General features: G+C 42.1%; 1 pseudogene; it reads left to right on the forward strand.

Annotated features, from left to right (window-relative positions):
• The first annotated feature begins 59 nt into the window (after positions 1-59).
• Positions 60-11488, forward strand: LOC120110326 (annotated as a pseudogene).
• The last annotated feature ends 13258 nt before the right edge of the window (positions 11489-24746 follow it).

A 24746-nucleotide genomic window follows, 5' to 3' on the forward strand; every position in this document is an offset into this window, starting at 1 on the left:
CTCATCACGCCAGGCCAAACCACCAACGTTCTCCTCCAAACCAAGCCCAGCCTCCCTGCGCCACTTCCTCATGGCCGCCAGGCCCTACGCCACCGGTCTCGGAGCCTTCGACAACACCACCACCGCCGGCCTCCTCGAATACCTACCACCCGGCGTTTCCTCCCCCTCAACTCCATCCAAGAACCTCACACTCTCGAGACCGACTCTACCATCACTCAACGACACCGCCTTCGCCGCAAACTTCACCGGCAAGCTACGTAGCTTGGCAAACGCTCAGTTCCCGGCGAACGTGCCGCAGACCGTGGACAGACGGTTCTACTTCACGGTAGGCCTCGGAACAAGCCCATGCCCGACGAACCAGACCTGCCAAGGTCCCAATGGCACGAAATTTGCTGCCAGCGTGAACAACATCTCCTTCGCGTTGCCGAGCACCGCCCTCCTGCAGACCCACTTCTTCGGGCAGTCGAAGGGGGTGTACAGACCGACTTCCCGAGCAATCCTCCCTTCCCCTTCAACTACACGGGGACTCCCCAAACAACTCCTTCGTCACCAACGGGACCAAGCTGGTGGTGCTCCCCTTCAACGCGAGCGTGGAGCTTGTCATGCAGGACACCAGCATCCAGGGGATCGGAGCCACCCATTGCACCTGCATGGCTTCAACTTCTTCGGGTGGGCCAAGGATTCGGGAACTACGACCCGGCAAAGGACCCGGCCAAGTTCAATCTTGCAGACCCAATCGAGAGGAACACGGTCGGAGTGCCGGCTGGCGGCTGGGTCGCCATCCGATTCCGGCCGACAACCCCGGTGAGTCAATGATTTACCTGATCGATTATTAGATATCTATTAATTAATGATGACGAGGCCTCTGGGATTAATTGTTTGGGCTGTGGATGGGCCATGCCATGAGCTATGAGTCCAAGATGACCGAGAATGACTCGTTGTGACAGGTGTATGGTTCATGCACTGCCACCTGGACGTGCACACGGTCTGGGGCTTGAGGATGGCGTGGGTGGTGAACGATGGACCGCTCCCCAGTCAGAAGCTGCTGCCTCCCCGTCCGATCTCCCAAGTGCTAGACCTACCTTCGACCACCTCTCAGGATCCCTTACTCTTTAATTTGGTGCATTTTTTTGCTGTAACTAATCCGCTCTTCTTGTTACCAACCGATCATAAAAGGGTTTCATTTGAGCGTGGCTTCTGGAATTAACTCATGCAGGACAAGTGACGCGCTGTTTTGTAAGGGAAATACGCATGCCATCAATTGGATGGCATGCATTCGTTTCTTCTCTATTTCTTCTTTCTTATCCTTTTGTAATTCTTAGCTTCTCAACAATAAAAGATGTCTTCAATTGTTTCTCCTGTATTCTTTAATGAGCAAACATTTACAGCTTAAGCAGTTCAAGATTAGACGAGCTAGCTCGATAACTCGTTGGGTGAGCCCTGGGCACGCATTAGCATCGCCAGGTGGTTGTGGACAAGATGGCGCAACTCCAGCAGGAGAGAACCGAGACCAACCACCTACCTCTGTGTCACAACTAGCAGTAGACCCTATCTACTACTACGAGGTGAGACGTTAGGTGCAGCAACCGAATCGTATCTATAGGCGACCTTTCGTGGCATCCTTGCATCTTTTTGTTTTCCACATTGGCATGTCCGAGTGTGCCTTGACTCTCTCGCTCGCTCTCTCTCATGTATACTCACCTGCAACCGGATACGGTTTTTTTGAATAAGGTTTCATAGATTCGGTTGAGAGGCCTTTTGCTGCTCAACGATTACCCAAAGAATGCAATAGCATAGCCGGCGTAAAGGCACCCGTATAACTAGAGCTCCATAAGAGGAATCCACTCAAGAGAACGGTGAGATTCGTGTGGAGGTTATATAGATTGCCCACCAAGATGACTAGTGAAAGGCACGCAAAGAAACATGGCACGAAATTGGTCATAGGTGCAAGAGAAATTCCAGAGGAAAGTCAATGTAGACGTCAAAAGCGGTTTGGCCTTACATTGGCATATATATATATATATACACGCAATACATCTAAGTGTGTGTGGATGTATGTTATATCTCAAGCCTCCAATGAGAATTCCTAGAACAACTTGGTCTGTCTATGCATGCAGCTAGTAGTGAATAATTATTCTTGCTAACTATAGGAACCAACCGGCTTTTTCGAGCTATTGGATGTGTTTTACAGCATAAGATTTACTATATTAGAGGGCCAAGGTTTCTCCCAACTTTTGATAAGAGACCACGACGATCTGTTTGCTTCTCTTAATTAGCGAAAAAATTGTTTTGACAAAGTCTACTAGAACTTTAAGATTTACCTTCGCAAAATAAGCATCATGTGCATGGTAGTCCCCTTGTTAATTTGGAATGTGCCTTTTTATTCTAGATGCCTATAATATTTCGCACAAGCAAAGTTTGTTAGCAAGGCATTTCTCTTATTCTATTCGAAAGCATGTCTTGTACCTTTGTGCATTAAAGTTAAAATTGTTCATGTATATATGTTGTAGAGGTTTTGATCCGATTGATATTTTGCTTCCAACATTTATCAGCATTCTTATGATTTTCCTTTAATTTCAGTTAATGGAATTAACATCAACTGGCTCAGCTATCCCTATCTGTACATGAGCTTGTAAAACACAAGGCCTTTCCAATCTAATTCCAGTTGAGTTAGAAGATGGCTTCTCATTTTGAACACCAACTTTGCATGGTATTGTGAGAGTTGAGATTGTGAGACATAGTTGGATATTGGAGACCAATCTACCCATATCAAATTAAGTATTAATTATAATCCATAGTTTTTACACTACTACATATAATCCAAATGCTATATATAATGCCAGGCCAACACCAAGAAGTTAATGTGAAGCTGCACACAGCACAGCACATTCCCCAATATAAATATACTCCCTTGTATTCACACTTTCATAACAACCAAAGAAAAGGAAGCACATAAACCAAAAGGTAATAACAAATTTAATCAAATCCACTCCTGCCAACAATGATAGATGGAATGAGAATTTCTCATTCCATCAGATACGTAGATTCTCATTCCATCAGATACTTCTACGTACCGCTGGACTACACACATGCAACGCAAGCGAATCAAGATAAGGAGGGGTTTCTCATGAACCCTTTTTTCTCTTTTTAAACTCTGGGGTGGGCCAGGACGTATGGTTGAACAGAATCGTAGGGGGATATCATATTCCAGAAAGGAAGGGGAGCTGCTGGCCACCACCAAAAGCACGTAGCCCCCACCCGAAAAAAAGGGGGGATATCTGAGGGATACGGTTCGGGAACAGCGTGCAAGGGCGAAAGGGAGGGAGAGAGAGAGACAGAGAGAGGGGGTGGCGCTTTTGTCCGGCTGTCCCTAGCTCGCTATGTATGCGTTGGTCCGTGACAGGGGCCGGACCCGTGGCTGAGCTGCGTGACGAGGGCAGCAATCGCCCTCGGGCTCTGCTTTGTTTGTAGCTCGGCTTTCTCAGTCTCAGGGCTCGTCCGCGGGACCGGACGGAGACTGGAGACGGGTGATGATCGATGGCCAGCGGGACGATGCGGCCCTAAAAGCCTTGCAAAAGTTCTGACGTGACAAACCGACAGGGACAGCGATAGATGGATGGATGGATGGATGGACGGGTACGTAGAGATGGATACTTTGATTGCCAAATGCCAGTCCAACACCCAGCCAGCCAATCCAACCCCATCCCCACATGGATTGCTTCTCCCAGTTTCTCTCTAGCTCTGTCTGGCTCTAACTCGCTAGGCTCTATAGACCGGATGCTTCTCATGACTGGACTCCCCAAATGATCTCAGCCTTGCACAGCTGATTGTTCGATCCCCTAGGTATATCCAATACACCCTCAAGTCACAAAAAAAAAAAAAAAAACCAACCACTCTTATAAATAAACAACAATGTTTTGCAATATCTTAATGTGCATTGGCATCGACTGGTATGTGCATATCTCGTAATATAAACGCGTCGGTCAGTTTGTGCAAAAACAACAGAGGTGATGGAGATAGTAAGTGAAGACTTGATAATTGTATGGTCCTTACTTCAAAGCTACTACTTATGATTGCAATAAAAGAATGTCATAACAGCGAAAATATAATACCAACAGAGCAATAAGATGATGCTAGCTAGTTAGCCCATTTGATGTTGTTGCCGGGCTGACCCGGTCAACAGCACAGTCCCACACCGAACCGAGCAGAGAAAGCGAGCTGTGTCCCCCAGAAGGTATTGTCTGCTTTGGGGATTTTAAACCCTTACAGGGAGCCACCCTTCACGATTTTGCCCCACAAAAGATGCCTCCTAGAGAAGGGTTATCTTGCCCTCCATTTAAGGCACAGACCTTTCCACTACTTGGTCGATATGGGGACTAAATTCGGGCACCCCTATCCACCAACATAGCCTCCCTAGCGGGAAGGTCTTGGGCCGAGTTTTCCCGACGCAGCCCCCCAGTCCTCGGGAGGGGATGGGGAAGGGGCCCCTTCCTGGCGCTCCATCTGTTGTCGGGCTGACCCGGTCAACAGCACAGTCCCACACCGAACCGAGCAGAGAAAACGAGCTGTGTCCCCCATAAGGTATTGTCCGCTTTAGGGATCGTAGATCTTTATAGGAAGCCACTCCTTACGGTTTTGCCCTACAAAAGGTGCCTCTTAGGAAAAGGGTTATCTTGCCCTCCATTTAAGACACAGACCTTTCCACTACTTGATCGATATGGGACTAAATTCGGGCACCTCTATCCACAACAGATGTAAATCCTGATATGAGCATGAGCACACATGAACAAGAAAGGGAAGCACAAATCTAGGTCTCCCTATAAATAATCGAAGACGGCCTAGCTATTTGTTAAAAAGAGTAAAGATGGCAGTACGTACCAGCAGCGATGCTGGATAAAGGTGTTACAGGAGTTCATAAAAAAAAGAAGAAGATGCAATATGAACCATGTCATGTGTTTAACGGTAATAGTATATGACGCACAAAAAGCTCCATTAAAATACGTAAGAGTCAAGCTGATACAAATTATCAGTCATATCTTTTGGCTGATACAATACTATTAAATCAATTTTAGTCTTAAGATTTCAATTAAAATAGTCTGAAAGAATCTCAGAATTATCTGCAGCATGACATCTACGCATCTAAAAGCCGTTGCCGGTCAATGCTAAGTTCTTAGGCACTATCTTCCCATCAAAAAATGACGTTTTACTTTGCATGACCAAAAATAACCAGTGAAATTGTAGCTTTGTTGAAGCAATAGCTGAGCCCTAATGCATGCTTAGTGCTAACGTCAACACTTTTCCACCAAAACTTTCATAGGGAAAGACCATGCATTCTTCAAATTTTCCGGTAATTATATATGACCAATGGGTTGGGGGTGTATCTCCCACGCGAAAGAAGGATTCACCTTCGCATGGATCAACGTTGAATCACGCAATAGCCGCTTTAAAGATCTGTGCAGATGGATGGTCGAAGGTGTTTAAGATGCTATCTTTGCAATAAGTCTTATCCTAGCAGTATTCAAAACTTGTAATTTTTGCATAGACGTTGTTAGCGTAATTTAGAGATCACATAACAACTTATATCGGAACATATTATTTTTCTTTGTTAGCGAAATTCTGTATCAAATCGGTTTTTTTTTTTGTTAGAATTATCTGTTAGAGTGATTTTAGAGATCATATAATAACTGTATCAGAGAGTATAATTTTTTTTATTAGCATGATCTTATTATCTGTCTATATTATTTTTCTTGTATAGAGTCAATATACAAGTATTTATAAACCTCGAGATGTACTAAATATGATGAAATAGAAAATAAAATCATTTTTTCTCTCTTCTTTTCTTTTATTTTTCTCTTCTTCTGCAAATATTTTAACATGGTATCAGAGCCATCAATCACCTAATTTGTCGCCAGCATCTTTTTCATATTTGTTGTGGTCGCGTTGCCATATTTAGAAGCTTTGAAGACTCCCATTGCCAATCTATTGATCCATGTCCTCGCATAAATCAACACCCGAAGATCCTTTATTTTTTGGTAGATCCATAGATCCTTTGTTTTTCCGCACATCCTCTATTTTGATAGATTAATACTCGAAAATTCCTTATTTTCAAATGGATCCGCAATTCTTCTCCACCACTTTTTTTCTTAGCTTCATATTTTCGATTGTCTCTCCTCACCATGGCTCAGCCTTTTTTCTCTCTCTGATTTTATTTGTTGCCTCTAGCTCCTTCACCATCTAGTTTGAAGTCTCTTGCTTCTCTTCCATGGTGCCTTCGTCTATGAGAACTATCAACTTTTAGTTGTCTTCTCTCTGAGCTCTGTTCTCGCTGCAACTATTATCTTTTATGTATCTTCTTACTGCCACATCATCGGACCAATCATTCAACTAATGCTTCTTTTCCATTGTGCCTCCGTCTATGAGAATGTCGATCTTTAGTTGCCTTCTCGTTGTGCTTTGTCCTTATTGCAACTATCATCTTCTATTTGTCTTCTCACTGCAACACCATCAGACAAGTCAATCAGCCATATCGACAGACATGTCCGTCTGTCACGTCAGTCAAATATATCAATCTGCTATATCGGCTTTTAAGTTGTTATGTCAACTCCTAATATGCCACACCAGCTTTTAAGCTGCTATAACAGCTCTGTTCTACCTCATCAGGCTCTATGCTGCCACATCAACTCTTGATCTACCACCACATCCGTCGCTTAGCTGCTATGTCAGCTTCTAATCTATCACTTTAGTTTTTGAACTGCTACTTCAGCTTTTGATTTAGTACGTCAGTTTCTAGATATATTCGTGATCTAGTTTCTAAACTTAAGTTGCCATCATAATAGTACCATTTTGAGTTTGAAAGGGCAATGTTAGTATAATTTTAGGAATCACTTAATAACTTGTTTCAGCTCATATTATTTTTCTTTGTTAGGGTGATCTTGTATTGGTCAATACTATTTTTTTTTGTTAGTATGATCTCATTAGAGTGATTTTAGGGATCACATAATAACTTATGTCAACGAGTATTATTTTTCTTTATCAACATGATCTAATATTAGCCTATATTATTTTTTTTTGTATGGAGTCTGTATATGAGTATTTATAATCTCTAGGATGTACTGAATATGACAAATAAAGAAATAAAATGATTTTCCTCTCTCTCTTTTTTTTAAAATTTTTTTCTTCTTCTGCAAATATTTTAATAGATGTTAACCTAACATAGCAATAATTTTTAAGAGGTGGTTTTGGTTCTGCAAGTTCCCATGCAGGCTATCAATTGTCTCGTTTATGGCAGAGGCAAAGAAAAATTACTATTGCAATTCCATAAGCATGACCAAATATTCATCTCCCTTGGTCTTGCTTTCACCCCGGAATTTAGTTGGACTGATCTCACCACCGTAATTCCAAACATCCTCGTCACCACTAGACCACAAGCTAGCTCTCACCCGTGACCTCCAATTTGAGCAACTTACCATCAATACATCATCTCACCAGCACTCCTTTGCACTACCCGCTTTTATAAGCAAAATGCTAAACTTATACGATCAAATAAATTCTCCTTCTCGAAACTGTTTTCAAATTATTGACCATCTTAAAGAGCAATCAAAGGAGTTATTCTTTACATTGTTTTGTCACTGATCTAGCCAATTAGTCATAGGGACACGTCTCTAAGCCTAGACTCTAGACATTAATACCTGGTGACGAAGAATGGACGAAGCTAGCTGGCGAGTGCGAACCTTGAGTTACCAGAACGGCAATGAGAAACCCCAACAACCCAAAGGGTGGAACCGTCACGAAGGAAACAGGTACATATTGAGCCACGCACCTCATGTGCTGGGATCGGTCTATTATTATTATGAAAGATTCTTTGGCTATCTAATGTTACACTTGATATGGAGAGTGGGAACCAAATGAGACTAGCTCAAAAGAGTTGAGAGGGAGAAAAACCAGAGAGAGAGAGAGAGGGGTGGTGAGGGGGATATTTTGGTTTGGCGGTTCGGGGTTGTCAATTCGTGGCAGTCTCACGTTTGAATGCTTGCGGGAAACGCAACAGATCCTCCAAACCTAAAGACAGAGAGAGAGAGAGAGAGAGAGAGAGTGGGAGAGAGAGAGGAAGGGCGTGGAGGGGTTTCCTTTTTCTTTTTGCTCTTCTTGTGGTCTGGTGAGTTTCCATTCTGGGAAGGTTCTTCTCTCCCTCTTTTTCTCTCTTTTAATTGTTGGCGAAGGGTGGGTGGACGTCTGTGGCAAGTGACCGAGGTCAGGAAGGAGTAAAAGTCTTGGGGTTTTTGGGGAGCCATGGATTGAGATGTGTAACTGTTGCTGCTGGGGTACAATACTTCTCTGACACCACACGCACCCCACACAACCTCCATGAGGACTTCACCCCTTCTCGCTCTGCTTCAAACTTCATACTCACCAACCAATCCATCCACCACCACCTCACATCATCCTCAGGCACTATATTTATACCCCTCCTCCCCCAAGCTCCTCATCACCCTGCTTCTCTTCTTCTTCTTCTCCTCCTAGCTAGCTCCATAGAGTTCTTTTAGCTCTCATAGGAGGTCATTCTTGTTTCTTCTTTTCACATTTCTTGTGGTTCTTATGCTACTGTTCCTCCCTCTTTTCCGTTTCTTGGTGGGCTTTGAACCAATGAAGGCCTTCTTTGTCTTCTCTTTCCTAGTGCTGGACTCTGTTGATCGAGAAGGTACTTTTGGCTTTTTCCCACTGTTCGCCTCCTACCTCCAATTTTTGTGCTTTAGGGTTAGGTTTAGGAGTATTAGGTTTTGTCATGGCTGATGATGAGAGAAGAATATATTGATGGAAAGTTGCAGGCCTATTAATATGCGAAAGCTTCAACAGTCACTGTTTGCTGGTGTGGCATCATCAAGATTCACAAGCTCTTGCGGATAAAGCTCCACTCAATTCTGAGGGTTTTGATGCTCGGAAGAGAGGTTGAAAGAGAGATGAGAATCTTGATGATGCTGCATCGGCAATAAATGACTATTTCTGATACCTCCAAAAGCTCTCCAATGCTTCCACGTCAATGGAAGAGGAGGAAAGAAGGGAGAGATTTGCACAGGCAAAACCCTGGCTCCTTGTCTTCTTCTTTTCTAAGTAGAAAGATAAATTTTTTTTCTTGATGCGATGGATCATGATCTGAAGGCTTTCTTATTTGAATTTTATATGATTTTAATATTGTCCTATAAGAGCAGTGCACTGACTGAGATCTTGAGCAGGTCGTTATGGTGGACGTCGGACACTGTTAATATAAGCCGAACGTGGTAGAATATTATGAGCACAACGAGATGTATACATTAAGAGAGCATCCTTTATTCCATGGACACTCTGATCCCTGCATGGACTTTGAATTGAAAAATGCTGCTCCCTCTTCCCCTTCTCTCCCTCCCTCCCTCCCTCTCTCTCTCTCTCTCTTTCAAGTAGTAGCAGCTTTTCTGGGTTAATGCATGACGAAAAAGCGGTCTCATAGGCAATCATTCCTCAAGGATTCCGTACCTTAGAATCATGGGCTTTTGTTTGTGTGCTTGTTTCTTGAGGTGCATGCTTTGACGTGTTCTATTGCTAGGGGCTTTAGCATGCCTCCAAAATTCAGATAAAACCTTCCATGCCATTGCTACATCATGTATTTGTTGTCAAGAACTACATTACTATAGAGAGAGAGAGAGAGAGAGAGAGAGAGAGAGAGAGAGAGAGAGAGAGAGAGAGAAAGTGCTGCCTCTCAGTACAATGTTCTTATATTTTTTTTATTCTCCTGGTAGAAAAGAAGCTCTCTTATCTGATATTATGGTTACATCACCTAAGTGTGCATTATTTGGCCCAAATATTCGATTTGCAGAAGAGCACCACTGGCATTGCAAGCAAGATATTCAGCAATGTGGACCACAAAAGCTCCTCAATTGCCTTGAAGTACTTGGGATGCTCTTCTAGTGTGGCAATAATTGATTCCATCTATCTACTGAGTTCATATTGCCATAAACGTCCGTAGTCATGACCTATCATGGGTATGGTCTATGAATTAATCACCTTCTGGTATTTTGATCAATATCTTATACTAGTCATGCTTAATTAAACTCATTTTCTTTCATAGCGAGTAATTTCATCTTTATTTAGACAAATTTCTTCTACAATGAATTTCTGGTTGTAAGTAATATTTTACCGATAGCGTGCTAAAAGGCGGCTTGTCTGACAGTGTTCCAATTGCTTCACCCTTGTTTACATTCCTTGCTCCAGAAATGTATTCCACCGGCAGCACCATGGAGTAGAATTTAGAGCTTAATTCGAGGCAGTATGTTTTGAGACTTTGGCCCACAAAAAGCTGTTATAGGAATACTAAGGGACACTTATGATGTCGCAACGGATTCCATAAATCCACTGACTGCTCACACCGGTCATACTGAGTGACTGCTCACAGATACTTTATTGATCTCTTGCAGCTTCTTAATCAAATTTATGTTTTCGGCTGTTTATGGTGTTCCTATTTGTTACAGTTTCGTATTTGCTTTAGGAAGAAAAAATGATTCTATATCTTAAGAAGCTATTCAAAAAATTTCATCAATCTAAATTTTTGCATTATGATGTAGTTCGGAGTATTCATTACTTCTTAAATGCTTTGTAAAAGCAGATATCGACTACCCTATCACAACACCTTCATGCCGAAATTAAAGCGAGATTAAATATTTTGCTAGAAAACTTCATGATCAGTTCTACATCCTGCATTTCGATCGGTATCATATATATTGTCCTTATATTGCTACCATATGACATGGATTTCTTGCTTGAGATATCTTTTCTTGCCAATATAAAGGATGGAGGGAACTTATCCACAACTAATTGTTTCGAGCATAAGATAGTTTAACATTAAAATCCATGCAGCAGGAGTTGGCACGAAGCCTGGGTTTTGCAGCGGGAATTTGGAATAAGGCCCATGTTTAGAGCTTCACCTTCTATATATCCAGCCTGAGCTGCCTCACAACCTGATCGACAGTATAAAGCACTACGAGCACAAGCCTCCAGGCTACCTCTCCCTCCCCCTCCCTCTAGGAATATGTGCACATATGCCTCTGCATGTGTTCAAAAAATTATTACTTTGTGCATGGTTTTGTGGCAAATGCCACCTCCCGATCCGGTAGAAGTTCTTCCTGGAAACTATGGGAATTTAAAAGTTTGGAACGATTTCTGTAGATCTCTTGGACGTTAATCCATTCTCTCTTGATTTGTACGTGGGCTAGGTACTCTCTTCGAGGATCGTAGCTTCGCTCGACTTAGAGCCCGGCCTATCCAAGCCTGGGATAGCTGCACTGGGTTTCACCTCACCAGTGATGGCCTGTCTCGTAGTTAAATTCCCTGACGAGAAAATGACGTGAATTCCGGAGGCTACGTTGAAATTACCACCGAAGATGATAAAATAGAGTAACCCTTTTTGTTTTTTGCTTTTTGTTTTTGTTATTGGTAACAGGGAAGTGAGAAACCTTTTTGAGAACAACTTCTTTGATAATATAGATGTTATCACCTCCAAAGGTAATTACATAGCCAACAAGTTGCTTTATCGTAGAGCAACTTGTTTGCTATGTAACTGCCTTTGGAGGTGATAACATGCACCGATACCGTGAAAAATTGCAAACCTAATTAGAAATACCAAGGCTTAGAATCCATCACATTTTTATGTTTTTAATGTACAAATTTGGTTTCTTAGCATCATATAACATGTCATTCCTAAAGGCTTGATGCTTTGATTTAGCGAATGCATGGTGTCATAGAATATATTTTTTACAAACTAGCCCATTTTCAAGCTGAGTATATTGGTGATGCAAGCATGAGATGGTTGATGACCAAGAGTAAGTTAGTTTTCTCATGTTTTTCCCTCTCTCTTGGTAGTTTTGATAAACTTATTTGAACGTCACAACTATGCCATACGTGGGATAGTAAAATCTATGTCTACAATTCAGCAGAAGCATTTCTGTATGATAGGATTTATAATCTAGAGACTGAAGGTAGACTAAATAGACTGTACAATGCGTCAAATTTTTCTGTATAGCATACTTGTTAATTCTCACCCATTCTCCAAATGTTATAAATTTAATGAGAAGAAGAACCGAGACTTGATTTCCTAGGCCATATATAAAGAGAACAATGGCTGGTCCGGTTAGTTTTCAGATCAGTTTTCAAATTGTTGGCTTGAATAAAGACCGAATTCAAATTGTATAGTGCATCAAAATTTATTTACATAACCCATTTTGACACGAGAAAAATAATGTAGACTAGAAATATCCTCTAATGATCTAAATTTAATTCTGAAAAGAATAACTTGGACTTGATTTCCTAATTTGGTTCATGAATAGTTAATTTAGTAAATCTTGCAATTCTTTTAGTTGGAATATTGCTAGTAGGAGCACTCATGCTGATCATCCCCTAAAGATCATCAAAATTTCTATGCCATTTTTGGGAACATCAAAACTAGGTCTACCAGGTCGGATGATAGCTGGAATGGACCACATATTCGTGTGGGCTTGGCAATAAACTTTAGAGTAAATTATAAAATCCCCCTTGAGATTTACGTTTGTTATGCTTACATCCAATAATTTGTAAAACCTATATTTATATCCAATTAAATTGATGTCGTTAGTAAAATTGTTTACCTCATATGAAAAGTCAAAAATGCCTTTGGATAAAGAGAGATGCATACGTTTTCTTATATCCTTTGATCGTTGTTATATCATTTAAGGTTATTTTGGTCATTTTTTAATTTTTTTTGATGTGATATCTGGGTCCTTTTTTAGGTTAACGATTTGAGTAATATTTTGTTAAATTATGGATTAAAGTGTTAGATGAAAATAAACTTTATAACCTGTTTAGAAAATCCAATAGGATTGAGCTGGATTTTCTATAAGAATGAAGCCGGTTAGCCTACTCAACCTGTTTTCTTTTGGAGGTTCGTCCTAGTTTTGGCCAAAATCTCATCGATCGGCATGTTGGATTGCAATGGGACATGTGGAGATCCTTTTCTTCTTCTAATAGGATTTGGGCTGGATAGGGATTACTTAGATATGGGCCTTACTTAAATAAATTATGTAATCCATGATCCTATGGAAATTTCAGTCCATTGCCACTAGATTTCCCAAACAGGCCCTTAGGATCTTTTTTGGATATTTCTGTAAGATTGGGCTGAAAATTCTGTAGGATTCATGAATTAGGCCGTCTATTTAAGCATAGCCCTGCAGCAACCAAATACCATCCATCTCAAATCCTATAGAAAGAAAAAAAAAAAAGACTTTGCTCCATAGTCTTTTTCTTCTTCCTGTAGCCCAAAGGCTAGTACCTGGGCTGGGTTGTATAGGCTCTTGAAAAATGAAAGATAGATGGGCCAACAAGCCCATTTTCTACAGATTTTTTAGTCCCGTTATATATAAATATCCAAACAGACCCTTGTACTAGAGGGGTAAGTGAGTGTAGGCTTAATTTACTCCTAATCACACAACGTTTTTGTAATTTACTCTAAAGTGTATTAGCTTTAAGAACGCGTGCACCGGAGAATATAGAAATGGCTGACGGATTTCTTTCTGAATCGATGGGCTCCTCGATGGGCAAAAACAAGATGCCATAGAATAGAATTGGGTCAAAACACTTGTCGGCCGAATCTATAAAAAAAATTTACAAAGCCCATATTCTCCAATCTCTCTCTCTCTCTCTCTCTCTCGCTATATATATATATATATACGGGGCTTAAATAAAAGAAAGATGAGTAGACTATAGGTGGGAAAGACAAAGAAGATGATTAAACTAGCAGAACCTACTTCCCTCGGCTAATGAATAAATTCTCCCTTCCATGGAGTCTACCACTGCAAAGATAAATAAAAGGTCTACAAGTCATATTATATGTCTAGAAGGTACTTGGGCTTGGTTAAGAAAATCCAACTCGATATCTTTCGTGTTCTACAGTGCTGCAGTAAAGATTTGCTCTTTTCTTTCGTACACCTTGCCCCACTCTCAATGAGTAGCGTAGGTCTGAGGGTTTGGGTGAGAACTTGTGTGTAGGGTAACCGGCCTCTACTGCAGGCACGAATATGGACCATCACACTGTCCCCTGTGGGATCTCCTTGGCTGCTTGGACGCCACAGTGGCTTTATGCATGCCCCCTGCAGCCCATGCATGCCAAACAAAGACTATAGCAGCTGCCAGTACTAAACCAAAGGCCATGGCTTTGTCATCAACCATCCCTTTATCTCATGGGGCTGAGTAGGGAAAGGAAATGGGACCATGCATATGTGTTCACATGCTTCATGCTCCTTTGTGGTTGTTGCTGGACTAGAGAAAATAATGTATTCACTTTGCATGTAAAATTGGTGTTCAAATTAAAGTAGCTCCAGGAGTTGGCTGTATATGGCTTGTTTCTTGCATCAACTTTCTACAAAATATGGAATTTTTCTATTACCTGCTCTTTAGAAATAAAGCATGCATGATGTATTCATAAGTTCATGCCCAAGTCCTAGAAAAGGAGTGTATCTCCCCAAATTTATTCAGACCCTACCTCATTCTCTCTGGGAATCTTTGTAGAACCCTACGAGGCAGTCTGATTGCAATATTCAAGGAGGCATAACATTCTTTTACAGCGGAAAATCTGTTTTGTGGTAGATGTATTATCAATACTCCTAATTGTCTTGGGAGAAATTGATCAAATTTTGCTTGGCCACCTGCAACTTGCTTCGAGACAGCATCAATTAACTTGGATTTGATACTATAGAATGATATGAAGAAAGGCAGAAATGAGCTTGGAAGCTTAAATCTAACCAATCCAGGCATCAAACGTCTCTCCGTTACAGCATAACCAGCTCGCAGTTTCCCATTTCTCCTTTTCTTTTTCATGCGAGAAAACAAAGTCTTGGCATCTGTTGTTCTCCATATACAAAATATCACATCTAGTAGCTTAACTCATAACAATTTGGCTGCTTGGCAGAGCTCCATATAGGAGTTAAACTGATGCTGTCACATGATTAATAGCTGCTAAGTTTTCTTTAACAATGGAAAGAACGTAAGAAAGGAATCCCTAGCCGTAGTCCACAGTTCATGATATTAATAGCTGTTTTTTTCTTTTAAATTCTAGACCAACTTCAATGGCCACATGGAGGAGTGAGGTTGGAATCTTAAGTCTCTTCCACTCTCGTAGATGTCCATGCATGTATGGGTACCAGCACTATTCTTATCATCGATCTAATGGATGTTAAGGTGCAGGGATTTATTTCTACTTTTGAACTTTTACTGGTCAAGCAACGTAGGAATCTTTATGTGCTTTTATTTTAAGAGACCGGCATATAGAAGGTAGAAGAAAGGAAACGGGTTCCAACCGAGTTTAATTTCATACAGGAGGAACACGAAGCAAGTAATCCATTGAACATGGCAGTCTCGTTATAAGCTTTTGCTTAATTATCTAATACGACAGAAAGTATCGATCCCAGTCAAGTTTCACATTTCTTTCAATCAGCTAGGCTTGAAATGCAACTCGATTTCCCAAGTATCATTGTGTATTGTGTACGCCGACGCCCAAGCACTGATCTACACGAGGAACCAAGGAAACTAGGAGTATTGGATCATATACCCCTTGCAAATATTAAGATCTGCTCTTCAAAAGATGATACAATTCTTGTTTTTTGTTTTTCTTCTAGTTTATACGCACTAACAGGTTGCTATTTTTTTGCTTTCTCATGAATTTGTTTGATTACGATTGACATCTATAGTTCTTCTGTAACAGACGGTGTACTTTCTTTAACTCATTTTCTCTGTAATTATCAATTCTTTTAATAAAGGCTTACAGGATTTTGCCTCTCTTAATATAAAAACAAGACATTAAGTCTATTTTCAAAAATATCCAAATATCAATTTATTTAAGATGCAATTTATATATGGCTTTCAGATAGTTTGGATCCTCTATCTACACCCCTTAATCTACCCTGTCATCCATTTGCGGAGGCTGTTTACTGATAAACAGAGTAAGATGGACCTCGTCAAATTGCCAGCCATTCATGGTACGTTGTTGTCATCCATTTGCGGAGGCTGTTTACTAATAAATAGAGTAAGATGGACCTCGTCAAATTGCCAGCCATTCATGATACGTTGTTTTTGAATATTTGATAGCCATCTATCTTCGGAATCAGATTATTTGGCGATGATAAAAAAATATACAGATTTCTGCAACCGCACGGCAGAGGTTCCGGCTCTTGCGTTTGCGTGTGCGTGCGTGTGCGTGTGTGTGTGAGAGAGGGGAGGTGCGCTTTACCGTGCAAGGGGATGGGCAAACGCGGCGCCGTACATCGCTTTAGTCCAAAGGCTATGGGAGTTTGTGTCCCCGAGTGGGCCATGACGTGAGGTGAGGAAGGTAAAGGAGATCTAAATATCGTGCTACGTGTACTCCCTGTTGTAACTCTGCTCTTAATCTGACATCCGTCGTATATCCTAGCCCCCTCCCCATCAGTTTGTGTGAGATGGGTTTTGTAATAATGCCATGATTACTCAAAGTTACAAGGGATGAGCACTTATTTTCATTTTGTAGTTAGAATTGTCAAAACGAGGAAATATATGAGCTCAAGTATACATTATACAGTATTGGACATCAGAGCAACTTATGTTGTTAGCCACAAGATGCCACAATGATCCGAATACTACTAATGTGTGGGTACAGTAGATTGGGCAATAATTGAATGGAGGCAGAAGGACACTTACAATGTTAGTAAAGGAAGATTTAACAATAACTGTGTGCAGACTTCTAAGACATGTGAGGTCATGTCACAGATACTTTTTTTTTTCATGATATGATTTGTCTTTCCAAACTTCTTTGATGGTTAATTGGGCTTTGATGTGCCATCTCAAATCTTTACGTCATAAGCACTCGGTGCATGATTTATTATAAAACTGGCCAAACATTGCGTCCATGTTTCACTTAGACTGCATTTACAAGGACAGATTAAAATGTCTGATGTTAATGTTAGATGATACCGTGCAATCAGTTGCACTATATGATAGAACCTAGTGAGGTCATGATTAATTACGAGAACACAATCAATCAAGTGATCATGCAGACGAAAACGACAGCCGTCCGATCAAAGTCAAAGAAGATGGTCTTTGCGGGTACACCACACGTGGGCGACCACCTACTTAGGGTCCCAACGGAAATAGAAGGCGATGGTGGCTTTTGTGTGTGAGTTTGTGTTTGGGGGCATGTGCTCCCTTGAGGATAGCGCCAAGACCCTATTCCTGTGGGCGCCTCTATATTATAATATCTATGGTCCCCCCCGCACGGCCGCACCCTATGATGCCGACTCCACAAATCCTGTCCCTGTATCAGCCCCACGCCTCACCACCCCCTCTGGAGTCTGGACCCTGGACGCCTACGTGGCTCCGTAACGTCGTCCCATGTGTCATTGCGTCAGCTTCACGGGTCCATGCAACACAAACCATATATGGGACCACAACTTCCTTGTTGACCATTGACTAACGATGGATGGACTCCCAGTTACGGGGATCGCTCGTTCCTGCCGTCGGACACGTGTGAGCTCGACCAGGCCTTTTCGCCCCACTCGTGTGGCACACTCTCCCGCTCGTGCGGTCACCATCGGTTGGATCACCTCCACGGCCGAAGGAGACGGGCCTGTTTTGTAACAACCAGAGGAGAGCCGGGGGATGTTACTTCCATTTGCTACCTGTTAGACAGGGGGTGGGCCCGCTGATGGAGGTGTGATAGGCATCTAAAAGCTGCGGTTGGGGACCTTTGGGCTGCTCCCTCGTGTGCTCGGACGCACATCGGAGGGCTGTCATTGGATCAACGTCGCATCATGGAAGCAGGTAACCGGAGTAGCTCGCCTGTCACCATTTACAAGGCAGAGAGCTACACCTTTCGCATCACCACGTTGTGACATTTTTTTACTCCACACATCACCACCTTATCCTATCTTCTTCTCTCTTTTTTTCTTTGTTAAATGTCCTATCGTCTTCACCGTCCTTCTTCTTTTCTTTATTTTCTTTTTTTTTTTTTTTTTACTCCACAAAGGATACTTGCTGCTGAATTCTAATACCTGAGATGGGAGGAACAGCAGTGGGGTGGATTCTTCCACGGAGCACTCGAGAGCGGCAAGTACCAGCCACAGAAGTAAATACCCTGTCGTGCGGAGCAATAATGGGAGAAGCAATGGAGGACAGGGAAACGCTGCTATACAGTGAATTTATAGAAGTTTGGGAGGAAGGAGAGAAGGTCTTTCCTGGGCATCTACTGAGAAAGCGTCACCCAACAGTTGGTATTTCCCGTAGGAAACGGGAATTATGGACACAGAATAGTCGTCGGAATTTGGCAACAACATGGGCCAGTCGAGCCACAGTATAGATCCTGATCAGAGTTGCTAGGCCGGCTACTGTTACGTATGTACCACCTCACGTGGCCCAGGGTCCCACGATTTGCTTTTACCTGCACGCGCGTCGCGACGCGCGAACCAAAATATAGGTCCACCTGTCCATGGTTGACTGCTGTCCTGTGTGCGGGGTTGGGTAGCTGATCGAGCTTGATACGTTATAGTAAAAAAAAGCTTACGTTAACTGATGACTATAATAATAACGTTTTATTTACCAAAAAAAAGAATACTAGCGCTTTGAAGCTAGAAATAGGATGGCCGCGTCACGCTTGGGAGAGGGGGCCATGCAACGAGGAAGAACAGTAGGTGTTTTAGATCTTGATGTCTTCCCTGCTCTCGTGTTTTAATCCAAAGCTAGCCAGACGGAATGGATGGTAGAGCCGAAATGAATTAAGTTATATTATTTTCTTCTACTGCACGGCTTACCCTACACTATAGTTAAACGACCCAACGGTTCCCTTACGTTAGTCTCTGGACCAGACTCATTTAGAAAAGAATATATCTCTCCCATCTCGTTCGAGTGATGGAAAAGAAAATAGAGTGAGAATGGGGAGGCGGAGGAGTGGGGCTCCCGAGGCAGAAGGACCCAGGCGATCGATGCCCGCTTTCCACCACCCATCTCCTGCCCCTCCTCTCACTACCCACCCCTACCCTTCCCTCCCCCTTTATAAATATCCAACCCCCGCTTCCCGAATCACCTCACCGCACTAAAACCAGTCTCACAAACATAAACCAACACAAGTCCTCTGCTCCTCCTCTCTCTCTCTCTCTCTCTCTCTCTCGTTTTCTCTGCCGATTTCTCTCACACCCTGTTCTCACCCTCTTTCTACACCAAAACCATTCCAGTGCACTTCTATAAAACCTACCAAGAAGAAGGGAAAAGCGATCCAGATTCAGGGAAGAAGAGTAGTATAGATCTATGGAGCTGTACATGGACGAGAAATGGAAGCTTCCGAAGAAGGGGAGCAGGAGTAGCAGCTGCAGCTCGAGCAGGAGGGTGGTGGTGGGCGAAGGCGGGCCCTTCCTCAAGGAGTCCGCGAGTATGAGAGAGGGGAAGGCGAGCTCGGGCTCGCTGCGGTCCTTCTCAAGCCGGTGCGCCAGCCTCGTAAAAGAACAGAGGGCCAGGTTCTACATCATGCGCCGCTGCGTCATCATGCTCATCTGCTGGCGAGACTACCCTTAACATCGTTCAACAAACACTTGTTCATTCCCTTCTCAACGCCGAGAAGGAAGGAACGAAGCAAGGAAGCAAGAAGGTCGGAAGATAGATAGAGAGAGAGCGCGCCAGAGATGAAAGTAGAGATCGGACGTGTTCTTTTTCTTGTACATAGTTTGTATGTTGTTATTTTTACCTTGTTTTGGGTAGTTAGTTACCAGTGATTTCGGAGAGATTTTCGGGTCTCTCATTTGAGGTGCGGGAGATGGATGGATCTGCTGTGATCTCTGGTGGCGACACGATGTGAAAGCCGGAAATGGGAAGGGAAGGTGAAACTGTGGAAGAGAATAGAGAGTTATATGATAGGTTTTTTCTCCGTTGGCATCCGTTTGGGAAATCAATAGATTTTTGGGTGCTCCGCCCACTCCTTACTGTACTCTTTTTCCCTTGTTTTTGGCTACCTCTTCTGTTGCTTGATTCAAACCAGGGATTGATTGATTGATGGATGTGAGAGAGAGAGAGTAAAAGAAGAGAGGAGGAGACAAAATTGAATGAATGAATGAGGATGAGGGTGTTGGTGATGGCATCACTCTGCCTACGGCTCTGCCGAGACCGGCGTGACGCACTGACACGTTGAATTATTGCACTTCGTAATTAGTTAATTCATTTATTTATTTATCCAAATAAGATACATTATTTCTTTTAGTACAATAATACGACAAAATATTAATGTGCTTCGTCGCTTCAACGTACGCGAGTGAAACAAAGTAAATGGAGTGGAAGGGAATCAATCAACGTGCGGGGTTGTGTCAGGGTGTGAGCGGCCTCCTCTTCCATTCCGTGATCCACCTTTCAAACTTTCCCTAATTCATTACTGTTATTTTTTCTTGTGAATAAATAAATTGTTCATGTTGATATTATTAAAAAAAATTAAGTCAGGAACGGGGAACGGGTCTCTACTTCTAGTACTGGACGCAGTTGAGGGGCTCCGCTAAGGGTTCGGGCGGAGGGGGTGAGATGGCGAGAACCACGATGGGCGTTCGCGGTTGCTGGGGAAAGCTGGCCCTGCTGCATTGGATTCCTTTAGATTTGACCTGTAAATGTAGTAGCCAGTGGTCATAAGACCAACTACAATACAAATAACAGGAATTATACTGTTTTGTTAAAATTTTTATTTAATGGATAATTTCTCTTTGAAGAAGTTAATGATCAGCAATAGGCATCCATGGTAGATGATGAAAATTTAGTTATGGCTAAAATTTCTTCAAAGAAAAAAAAAAATTAAAATCAGTAATAGGCCAATCACCAACTTTTATGTCTCTCAATCAACCGGTGACAAGGAATGCTATCTGTTGAAAACTATATAGTGAAGGCATAAATTTTATTAGATCAAATACAATCCTAAGTTGAGATGGTGAGATGATGAGCTGAAAAATCTTTTCATCATGGACAGCTTTGAACCTTTTTTTGGACTGATCCAAGAAAAGACCACCCATGTGAGTTCAAACAAGACGTTTGCTGGCATGTCACTGTTGTCATCAGCCAAAGTTCATGTGCCTCCTTATTTACCTGATCTCCCTAGAGAATACAACCATAAATTTTTTTTTTTTAAAAAAAATAATTCCACGGGCTCCCAGCTGGCCTGGCGGTGTGACCCAAATTCCAACCTTTTCATCCCTTGCTTCTGCTACCACGTGCATCTCACGTGCATGATATTCTATAAACCTGGAATGATTGTTCTACCAAGCTGGCGGTACGATTGCCAATTAGGCCTCAGGAGGCTTCACACGTGGCTTTGTTATCAGCTTTACCCGAGCTCGAGGTTCTCCATCCCTTTTTAACCCTCCCTTCCCAACTAATTTAATTGATTTGATTTGATTTGATTAACTGGAAGGTTGATCGATCTACGGATCTAACATCTTAGCCGTTGGATCGCATGGAGAGAGGTGTCCCCAGGGACAAATGATCCGGATCCCACTATCCCAGTGGGCGACTGACGACAGTTCGTACGATCCCGGTGGAGCGATCGAGACTCCTCGCCGATCCCTCGGTCCCGGAGACTCGCACGTGACAGGTGAATCTGGACAGCCTTTCTTTACTTTTTGTTTTAGCTGGTCCGGCCTCTGGGGTCCGGGAGAGGGAGGTGCACTGGTTATTGAAGGGTAGACCGCACGTGGGGGCGGGACCCGAGACCAGCAGTAAAAGGAGGGGGCGTGCACACCCAACTACCAGACCCGGATCCATAATTGCGATTTGACCGCACCCGGTACACGGGGGGCAAGGCGCGACCGCCTGAATGGGACGGTAGCGGGTGGGACCCAGTAAGCCCATCCCTCGGCGGGAGCACGCCGGGTAGTGGGGAAGGGGTCCGGTCAATCGTCACATCGGGGCGACAGGAACCCGGGCTGTACCGGAACGCATTCTCATTGGGCCACGTGGAGGTGCCTCGCTGGCTGGTACTCGATCGCCGATCCAGTACCGAGAGGTGGGCTTCGAGAATGTTGTATGTGTTACATCCTTGGGTAAGTCCAAAACAGAGAGCTATCATTAGAGATAGAAGTAATGTCGTATCAGAAAATTATGCATGATTTATAGCAGACTTCCATTCGACGCAGCTATATTATTATTAAATTATATCTCTTATTCACAACTCTTCATCAATTGAGCTTTCATGAAACTTTGATGGATTAATGGGATTCTTGACTTAGCAACGGTGCTCTTTTTTTCCCCCACTTGTTTATTATTTATGTGCATGCACCATACAAGATGGTGAAAGTGGCAGCGGGTGTTAATGCATTGTCCGTATATCAGTTGCCCCGCTCATGCATGTCTATTTCGCATCTACTCTCTATTCATGGCTACGTTCTTCTATATGATCGATGCTCTTCAACGTAGTAGGCGATTCTTGTCTCTTATTTACATTTGACAAACAGGAAAAACAATTTGGATCTACCACATTTCTGCTCCTAATTAATTTAAAAATTATTTGGTTGTTCGATATATGCCTGAGAGACTAACAATAGGTGCATTTGTTTTTGGATGGCATGAATAGTGGCGGAGTTTTCAGTGAACTATCTACAAGGTGGAAAAAAAATAACAGGAACTTTCTCTAGGGTTTGATCGATATCTCCAAAAAAATCTACTTGCTTGTTTGGAGTACAGTGTGGCAACCTATGCTATATGGTGGTCCAAGGATTCAGCCTTTGTTATCGAGGCAAGGGGAATTTAACGTGAGACAAGCTGTTAAGTTCAAAAAAGAGCTAGATAATTTTTGGTCTCGTTGATGACAGTCAGATAAGGAGATGATAGGCTAGTCAGTATAGGCGTTCTTCACAAGCATCGTTCCTTCATTTGGAGAGCCATGTTCTCGCATGGTCCAATGACAGCATTTAGGTTCCGGTGGATGATAAGTGATGGATGGTCTGTTAATATTACGCATGATTCATGGATCTCTATATATCGTTCCTCTCGCATATTGTTCATATACTATTGATTTTGAGACCGTGGAGAACAAGATTGTGATTTAATGACAACTAGGGCAAGAACCTAGGACAGTGCCCCTCCTTAAGGCTCACTTTCTCGGCTAGTTATACCAAAGTTGATACCTAAGTTGCTAAGGCATTTTTTTTTGGAAAAATTATAGAGGCAACCCTCCAAGTTTGGATCAATTAAACTTAGACTCCAAGAGGTTAAAAAGTTTCAATTAGCACCAAGTCTTTATTTTCATTGCAATGCAACCAACCGTCTTTCTGGATTTGACACCATTAAAGGAGTAAGACAAAAAGACCAAAAATACCCTTAACTTAGATATATCAGATCAAAGCTTTCATGCGATCTCAAAGCATGTTATCCTTTGCGATTCATCCACATGCACAGATCCTAAAGCGCTTCGTACTCTATCATACATACATATGCATAAATCCCAAAGCGCTCCACCCTCAATCATCGATCTACCTCACAAATCTTAAAACACTCCATATTCTATCATTCATTCGGAAGTACAAATATCAAACCATTCCTTCCTCTATCATCCATACGCTTGCAAAGATCTTAAAGCACTCTGTCCTTGTCATTCGTCCGCCTATATAGATCTCAAATGCTTCATTCTCTATCATCGATCTGCAAGGATCTCAAAGCACTCCATCATTCTGCATAAATTTCAAGGCACTGCTTTGCTATCGTCCATCCATCTTTATAGATCTCAAAGCACTTCATCCTCTGCTATTTATCCACATGCATAGATCTCAAAACACTCCATTATTCATCCATCTATCTATCCACCTACATAGATCTCAAAAAATTTACTTGTAGAGCATGAATTTATTCGAATCAAGGCAACCATAGTTTCTAGGGGACCGAATGCATAGGGGGGGTCCTTACGCTTTCTGATGGGACAGAGTTGTATATTTCATGTAAAAGAAGGATTCACGTTTCTTCATGCGAATCAACTGCTACATTGTGTAATGGTTGTTTCAAGATCTGTATATACAATGAACAGAAACGTTTGAAGTGCTTTAAGATACATGCAAAATTGTATGATGTTGTGAAAGAGAATCGATCGTTCTTTCATGCGGAAGTTACAACCTCGCTATGTATTATTCAAGAAAACTTCAACATGGTCCGGTTGGTTTAGGGCACTAGCTCAAGCATTGACATAGAAGGGCAAGGGTTTGAATTTTGTTCCTGACAGTAAGCATCAGCTCCTATTAATTTATTGCTCCCCATGATTCAATCTAACTCCTTCTATATTATTTTCACCATTTGTTATCTTAATTTCCATTTTTATCCTCATCATTTTCTATTTAAATTATGTTCAAAATCATTGTCATTTTTTTTGCAAAAATAAAAAAGAAAAAACTATTTAACCATTTGTCATTTTCCTCTTAATTTTTTGACGGCAGCAACCTATTTGGTAGTCGCTACTGTTTTTCAATTTTTCCCAATAAAAATTTTAAAAATATGTTTGGTGAATGAAAAAAAAAGAAAGTTCTTTCACAGTATTTTTTCTACAATAGATGTTAAACATGCCACTGCTACAATTATTAGGTAGAAGATATATATATAATATAGCATAAATTGCACTACTATTTCTGCAGGTGGGCTAAATGTAAAAAGATAGCAGTCGTCAGAAAGAAAAGAGGGAAATAAATAATGGCAGCTGGAACTCAATTTTATTCCATAGGTCAAAA

Source organism: Phoenix dactylifera, chromosome 3 (assembly GCF_009389715.1).
Source record: "Phoenix dactylifera cultivar Barhee BC4 chromosome 3, palm_55x_up_171113_PBpolish2nd_filt_p, whole genome shotgun sequence".
NCBI classification, from domain to species: Eukaryota; Viridiplantae; Streptophyta; class Magnoliopsida; order Arecales; family Arecaceae; genus Phoenix; species Phoenix dactylifera.